This window comes from Amblyraja radiata, chromosome 5, assembly GCF_010909765.2.
Source record: "Amblyraja radiata isolate CabotCenter1 chromosome 5, sAmbRad1.1.pri, whole genome shotgun sequence".
NCBI lineage: Eukaryota > Metazoa > Chordata > Chondrichthyes > Rajiformes > Rajidae > Amblyraja > Amblyraja radiata.
Window position 1 is genome coordinate 49,821,574 of NC_045960.1, and position 8,198 is coordinate 49,829,771.

The 8,198-nt window shown below is 42.5% G+C and overlaps 1 non-coding gene across 1 annotated transcript; it reads left to right on the plus strand.

Moving 5' to 3' along the window:
* Positions 1–2,104: 2,104 nt before the first annotated feature.
* Positions 2,105–2,296, plus strand: LOC116973845. Its single transcript, XR_004412153.1, has one exon. It is a non-coding gene; the product is annotated as a U2 spliceosomal RNA (small nuclear RNA).
* The last annotated feature ends 5,902 nt before the right edge of the window (positions 2,297–8,198 follow it).

The following is an 8,198-nucleotide window of genomic DNA, read 5'->3' on the forward strand; positions in this document are numbered from 1 at the left end:
GTGACTACGTGAAGAACCCGCTCAGTGCGCAGGCGCGGCATTACGCCAGCAGTGCAACAGAGGCAGCGGGATTATGCGCTCCCGCTACAGAGAAACGGACCGTCAGGTGAGTATCCTGAGGTCGGGTTTCTTTTACAGGGGAGCCCCTTTTTCTGTTTGTGTTTTACAGGCAGAGAAAAAGGCTCTGGAACAAAACTGTCCCCCGTTCGAGGAGGAACGTTTCCCGTCGGGGGGCAGCAACAGGCGGTAGGAGCGACCCGGTGTTCCGCTATTCCCCGACACCGTGCCGAGGCCAGCCCGATAGCGGGCTGGATGTATAGCCACCCGAAGAGGCATCCGGCAGGTGTTCCCGATTTGGGACGGGACGTCTCTCCACCCGCACGGGGGGAGAGAGAGCCGCCTGAGCCGCTGGAGCGGCTCTCGGTGCAGGTGCCTGCGAGACGCGCTGCTTGAGGGGCGCTCTCGCTACTACAAGGCACAAAAGCTCCAGAAGAAGGCGGTAGGAACATTTACCGGGCGTTCCGCTATCCCCACACCGCGCCGAGGCCAGTCCCGCTAGTGCCTGAGCTGCGGGCTGGCTGTTCAGCCATCCGAAGAGGCATCCGGCCGGTGGCTTCCGACTTGTCGGAGGGGACGTCTCTCCACCCGCATGGGAGAGAGACAGCCGCCTGAGCTGCTGGAGCGGCTCCTGGAGCAGGAGCTCCTGCGAGACACGCTACGTGAGGGGCAGTCTCGCTGGAGGGTTCAGGCATACCCTCCACAGTGCCTAGGCACTGCCCATCGCTTCCTCCTTAGTGTGGTTAGCTTTGGGGTGACCAGTGGCTGGGCTGGTCATGAAGAGGGGTCACTGGCTGAACAATATCGGGAATATGCTTGAGGTACAGGATCAGGAAGAGTTGCTGGGTGTGGCCGCTATGTGGCTCCACCACTAGCGAGATGGCTTTTCAGTCTCAACTGATGGCCAGCTTACTACCTGTCTTTTCCAAAAAACCTCTCCAAGACAGGTAGCCATGAGGCGTTGGTTTTATCACGCCTCCCCTAAATTGCATTTACTCAAAGTGCCCGCCATTATTGGGGGATACATTGAGCAGCGCATTTAGCCTAAATATTTTAAAAATGCATTTGGTACCCTGACGTCGGCTATCATGTCCACCTGCTCATTCCAGAAGGGCAGGGTAGTATGGCAAAACACCTGACCCTACTGTTCAACGGTATACCTCATAACTTCTGAAATGAACTCACAAACCTGCCCTCAATCTATGAAATTAACAGGACTATGAGAACGCCGACCTCACAAGCACAGATCCTGCTACCTGGCACTTACCAAACCAGTCCTAAAAAACTGGACGAAATGTTCAAACTATTCGGCACAAGAGGGCAGAGTCTGGAATGAGCACCACACTAAACCAGACAGCAGTACCTCTACGTGTCCACCAGGGGCGTCTACCTCATGGTACTGGTGAAAGCTCGGGGCCTGCATGCCAAACCCGTAGCATTTTAGGCCACGGCCCAGAGCAGGCCCCAGGGGAAAATGCGCCACCCCCCAACAAACATCGTCCCTACAAGAACAAGGAACCAGAAACCAAAGAAAACAACAATGAAGACAGATAAGTATGGTTCCTACCATCACATAAAGGTTAAGGGTTGTACTAACAAGGGGTGGATGAATCACGCCTGGTTAGGAAGCTATCACTCTTGGTAGTTATATACCAAAAAATAAATACAAGGGGAATAGAATTAATATCTTGCCACCAATTCAGCAAGCACCCCAAGTGGTCTACCCTCCCACGATGGTGAATGTCGCACCATCGTTGATAAACCACTTGAGTATTTCACCAGGTATACCCATTCATGGGATTTGTAACTACTACCATGGATCCAAGGATACTTTATGGTAGACATCGACCTTGAAGATGCACACTATCAGTACCTTCTCATATAAGTTTCGGATATACCGCAATTACCTGGATGGAGTAACCATGATGAGCGTGCGGCATTTAAGTCAAAGTTATCCAGAATCAACTAGCCCTGACACTTAGAAACATTCCGTTATGGCATGTCTATATATTAACGACAAACTATCCTTGGATACAGCTTTAGCTGCATCGCTTCTCGGCCTTTTGGCTAAGATCAAGTGTAGTATCTGTTCTTATCAGTTTAATAATCTGATACGTCCCTTATCTAGGGACCATATATTAAATTGAATTTTGGAACAGGGAGATGGAATAGGGACTTGCTCCGTCCACTCCACGCATCGACCCAGTATTGCAGTGCCTCTGGGAACGGTGCACAAAATATATATCCAGATATTTACGTTGACCATCCACAACGTTGTTATCTGGTATTCATTAAGACTATCAGTCATGGTGCATTAACCACCAATCAACTACGTGGCAAAGTAATTGGGATATAGCAGCATTACCAGCTACTGAACTTTGTACCTTTCCTATGATCTGAGATACTAGTGTTCAAAACTATCTCCATACCTGTAATATGGGGGCAAATGGATTAATCTGTAGTGTTATCATGGGATTATCGGCAGGAAGGATTATGGTTGTACACTTCCACCTGTTTTGAGTAACATCTTATGTGTCCTGATGTGTTACTGAGCTTGCAATACTTAATGCCAATATGAATTGACTTAAACATATTATATATTAACTTACTTAATTCTAGTGAAGCATTTGCTCAGTAATCCACCAAATTTGCATGTTCGTTTATAAGATAACAACATCAGTGGTGGCATATACCAAACCACTTGGGCGGAGAACATCGATATTAGGTGACAATTTATTAACAATTGCAAACCGTATGTCATCAAACATGTTTGACCATCAGTAACTCACCTATCAGGTGAGCTAAATACTGTAAACATACATTTAAACCAAAAATATTTGCTGAAATCACTAAGCAATATGGACACCAGATATCGATTCCTTATATCCAATTAAATCACCACGTACTAACTTACGTCACATGAAACCAATCTCAAGGCAGCGGCAATGGAGACATTCCCGCGTATTGAGGGGTGGGGGGAACCTAATCTCTATGTTTTCCTTTCCTTCTACCTCTTCAATAGGTACTACGACTTCATCAGTCGGGTACTACGCAAATTACAGTGGACCAAGTCCACGAGCATGGTTCCCAGTGATCCTCGACATGGTCATTAAAAGAATTGCAGAATTGGGAAGACCATTGCTGTGCTTGGATCAGCAGCACTATCAACCTGATGACAGTATTCCATCACATATCCTAGGGAACATATCTGAGGAGCATCAAGAAATGGTACACTGTTTTCCAAAACAGGAATTACACATTCAACTATAACAAAAAACTGTACTGGAGCTCCTGGCAGGTCTTCACCACAATGAAGGACATGTTCTGTTAGCCTACTCAACTTGGGTACCGCTCACTGGTGATCAGATACAGGAGAGGTATATCAATCCATTCCCCAGAAATAGGTACACCCAAATTGGGATGTCAGTGAAATCCTGACATACCTTAGGGGATGATCACCAGCCAGGTCACTCACCCTGGAACAGCCTACCCTGAAGATGGACATGCTTGTGGCCTTACATCAACACAAAGAGCCAGCTCTCCCATCTACTGCGATGGGACAACATGGTTATAACACCAGATAGTGTCACATGCCCATTCAAGGGTTGGCCAAACAGAACAGACCAGGAACATCAGGTCCAGTCATGAAATTCCGGGCATACCCACCTGAACCACGTTTTATGTGTCATGACCCACTTAGAGCTCGACACAATAAGGAATACCGAGGGAGAGGAAAAAGCCTTATGGGTCAGCCACAGGAAACCTCATGGTCGGGTGACGAGCTAAACTATCTCTAGTGGCTCAAGCAGGTACTGGGAGTTGCTGGAGTAAATACTAACGTGTATAAAATCTTATTCCACCAGGACAGCTTCCACGTCAGTAACTAAGAGGATGGACGAGCCTGTGGACCACATCCTGGCTACTGCAGGGTGGTCTAGGGAGTATACGTTCCAAACTTTTATAACAAACCACTGACAGAACCTGTATCGTTTGCAGAAAAAGAATCTGCAAAAAATATATAATTTAAGCCCGGGGGAGCAATTGGTCTTGTTGTTGTTAATAACACCATTATTGTTTTTACAAACAGATTCATGGTTGATTACGATAACATACTTCCTCCCTCGAATGACTTCGGCAGCGAGTGAAGTATGAACTGTTACACGGTTTGAAATCACAGAGCTTTGAAGTCTTCACGTAGTCACTCACGTGACTCCGAAGTAAAATAGTAAGATTAAACGAGAACTTACCAGTTTGAAGTTTGATCTGTATTTTATGAGGATTTACGATGAGGGATTACGTGCCCTCCGCTCCCACCCTCATTATATGGATCAAACTAATAAATTGATGTCTCCTTATCTTTACTATGTTTACTTCAAATAACTGTGTCTATCTGTGATTCCACACCGCTGCTTGGAAGTATGCCGCGCCTGCGCACTGAGCGGGTTCTTCACGTAATCCCTCATCGTAACTCCTCATAAAATACAGATCAAACTTCAAACTGGTAAGTTCTCGTTTAATCTTACTATTAAATGGCAGAGCGGACTCGATGGGTTGAATGGCCAAATTCTGCTCCTATGGTTGAAACCTACCATATCATGGAAAGCCTAGAAAGAGTGGATGTGGAAAGGATGCTTCTGGAAATGTCTAGGACCAAAGGGCACAGCCTAACAACAAAAGGACATACCTTTCAAATAGAGATGTCAAAACCATTTGTATTTCTGTTTCCAAATGTAAACTAATAGCATCCAGTTCTATCTCCTCACTTCCTCTTCTTCTTCTTATCCAGAATTTTTAGACTGGATAAGCAGAAACTAAATATTGGAAAGAGCAAAGACATAAATGATACCAAAATACCAACTCCAGACTTTTTCCTCGCAACTCTGAAATGTGCTAAGTGCCATATGTTACCACAGGATAACATATGGATCACCCATCCTCCACTCTCACTCAGGCTGCTTACTTCCACCACTGTAACATGCACTGATTACATTCATACCATAGGTAATTTGGTGACTAAAAGTTCAATTGTGCCTTAATTACTCCTAGTTGGTGTTCTTTGTTGTAATCAACCTCCTCCCCACCCCACACCAACCACCACCACCTTAAACTAATCATTCAATGTCCTAATTTGTATCAATTTCCATTTACCATCAACCCTATACTTATTAACACACACTGGATCCAGTTAAGCAATGTGTTGCTCTTATTTTTTTGTTCTTTTTAAATCCCTCAAAGGATTATTGGTAGTCACATATTCAAATTATTGCCATTGTTGGCAGTTGAGAATTGAAATGTAATTTCCTTTGGTCCAGAATTCCCACCCTGCCTCCCACTACTCTTTTACAATGTTTCTTATAAACCCCTCTTTGCAAACAAACTTTTGTTTATCTGGCTTAAATTCCTCTTGAGGCATGGCTTTTTTTGTTTGATGACCTGCCTTGGAAAGGTATATTATATTAAAGGAACAATTTCAGTATTTGTTGAGATCATGGCTTCTTTGGGGTATGTATTCTACAAAATGTACTCATAATATTCAAAGCAGCTGATCCAGATCAGATCTGGACATGATATAGTCTGATGTATTTGCTTAAATATGGTCAAACTAATCTCTTCTCAGATCAGCATTTCCTGAACATATAATAGAAGCAATGCAAATAAAACTATGATCATTTCTCAAACAATTTTAGTACTAGAAAATATGAGGGATTTCAAAAATATCTTCCAAATTGAAAAGTTTGCAACCTAAGCTTTTGATATATTTTAATTTTCTGCACAGGCACTCGCAGGTTAAAATGTGTTTTAAATTGCTTTATTTTTTCTATATTATGGTCTCATAAAAGCAAAGGGATGAATAGCTGACCTACAGCCACATCTATTGTCTATTTATTCCTGAGTCAGCTACTAAGGGTGTATTCAGAGAACATGCAGATTAAATAACAATTCATCTTTTTTCCTACCATTTTTCGCCAAACATTTGTTGTATCTGTCAGTTGCATATTTGAGATTAAACCGGTAATGGGCAGGAAATCACAGGGTGCAGTGCAGCTGCAACCTGCTCCATTTTCACACTGGGTTTATTTATGCAATTACTCAATAGGCCGCTTCATGTAAATATTATAAATTTGAAATCCACCATAGTAAATTCATTACCTTTTACATGTACCAATCTTCTTTCTCCAGGGAATAAAGTATTTACATGCCGCAATTTCAAAAATCCAATATTACTTTTGGGCACTTACTCTGATTTTTGGTAATCATGCATAAAAATAATAATTTCTGTTGTACCTTTCAATTCAAAATAACTGAGTGTTCCACTGAATCAATTAATCTCTCTATAGTTATGGCACTGTAAGCAAAATCTGTTCTTTAAACTTCAATGTAACTTGTGCAGATGCAGCAACAGGCACAATAATGTAACTACCTGTTTATATTTGGTACATTATGGAGGATATTGGCAAGGCCTTCGGTTGAGGAGTACATAGTAAGATCACAAAAGATATTTGTGTGAACTAGTGTGAACAGTTGACATACGAGGTAAAATAAAACAGTTTATCGTCTCCTTTCTTGGGTTCTGAATGACTCGCTTCCACTCCCATTTCTGGATGGTTGATGAATTCCCCTCTGAGATGGCAGGTTCTGCCATGTGGGGCAGGTGTTGTTTGATGGGATATAATAAGGGTTGTCTATTCCTTCGACTAATGCTGCATGGCCTATGTCTGTTGCTTTCGCAGATGGTCAAGGTGTTCCGTTTCATATGAATTAGGAATAGAGGAATATCACTCGGCCCCTTAAACTTGCTTTGCGATTTAATAATATCTCGGGTGATCTGATTGTAATCGCAACTGCATTCCCATCTACACACAATTACTTTTCGTCTTCTTCTGCCTTAGAAATATTCAAAGACTCTGTTTGTTTTGTCATTGGAAGTGAGTTGCAAAGAGCTACAGCCCTTTGAGAGTGAGGAAAAAAGACTCATCTCCTTCTTAAACAAGTGATCGGTTATTTAAAAAAAATACTCCATCGAGTCTAGATTCCAACGTGGATATATCCTCTGCAATTTCTCACCATTTCGAAAATGTGCTAAAATGGACTAACCTCATTTTCCCACATTCTACATTTGCCAGATCTTTGTCCACTTAAACTATTTATATCATGTTGTAGCCCCTTTGTCTTTTATCTAAACTCACTTTTCTACCTTCTGTGCCTTTCTCCAAATCATTTATATACATTGTAAAAATCTGAGGCCTCAGCATTGATCCTTGTGAAATGCCACCTGTCATATTTTATCAGTCAAATAAACACTTGTTTATGCTTCTTTTCAGCCTCCTGCCAGCCAGCCAATCTGTAATCCATATCATTAGGCTACCCCATACACCATGAAGTCTTACTTTCTGTTATAATCATAGATAGGGTACCTTCCCAGATACCCTCCATGATGCAGCACACATTACTTCTTCAAAGAATCACAATGAATTGGCCAAACACGATTTCCCTTCCAAAATGTAACTTCTAACATATCTTCCGTGACAGATTTGGAAAAAAATTGATTGAATAGAAAGATACAGCATGGAAACGGGCCCTTCAGCTCACCATGTCTATGCCGACTGTTGATCACCAGTACATACTTGCTCTGTTATCCCACTTTCGCATCCACTCTGGGTAAATTATAGACGTCAATTATCCAACAAACCCGCACATCTTCGGGATGTGCCCCGGGAGGAAGTCTACTCATTTATTACAGGGAGAATTTACAAACTTCTCACAGACAGAACCTGAGGTCAGGATTGAGCGCGGATCTCTGGCATTGTGAGGGAGCAGATCTGTCAGCTGTGCCACTGTGCTGCCCTGTTCAGATAGGGTAAGTCGTAAGCTCGATGCTAAATAAATTTTGTTGTTTCTTGTTTTCTTTCTCCTTGAATAAATGAGTTATATTTGCAATTTTCCTATCCTATGGAATGTTGCCTGACTGTAGCAATGTTACAAAATTTTGAGATTTAAAAAATCAAGTCTGCAATTTATCCCATCAGATAAAGCATAAAAATAAGTTTAATTTGACACCTAATTCACTTTCATATCTTCAGTATTAAAAAAGTTATGGCCATTTTAATACTCTGAATTTAGCATCTTGTTCCCTATTGCTT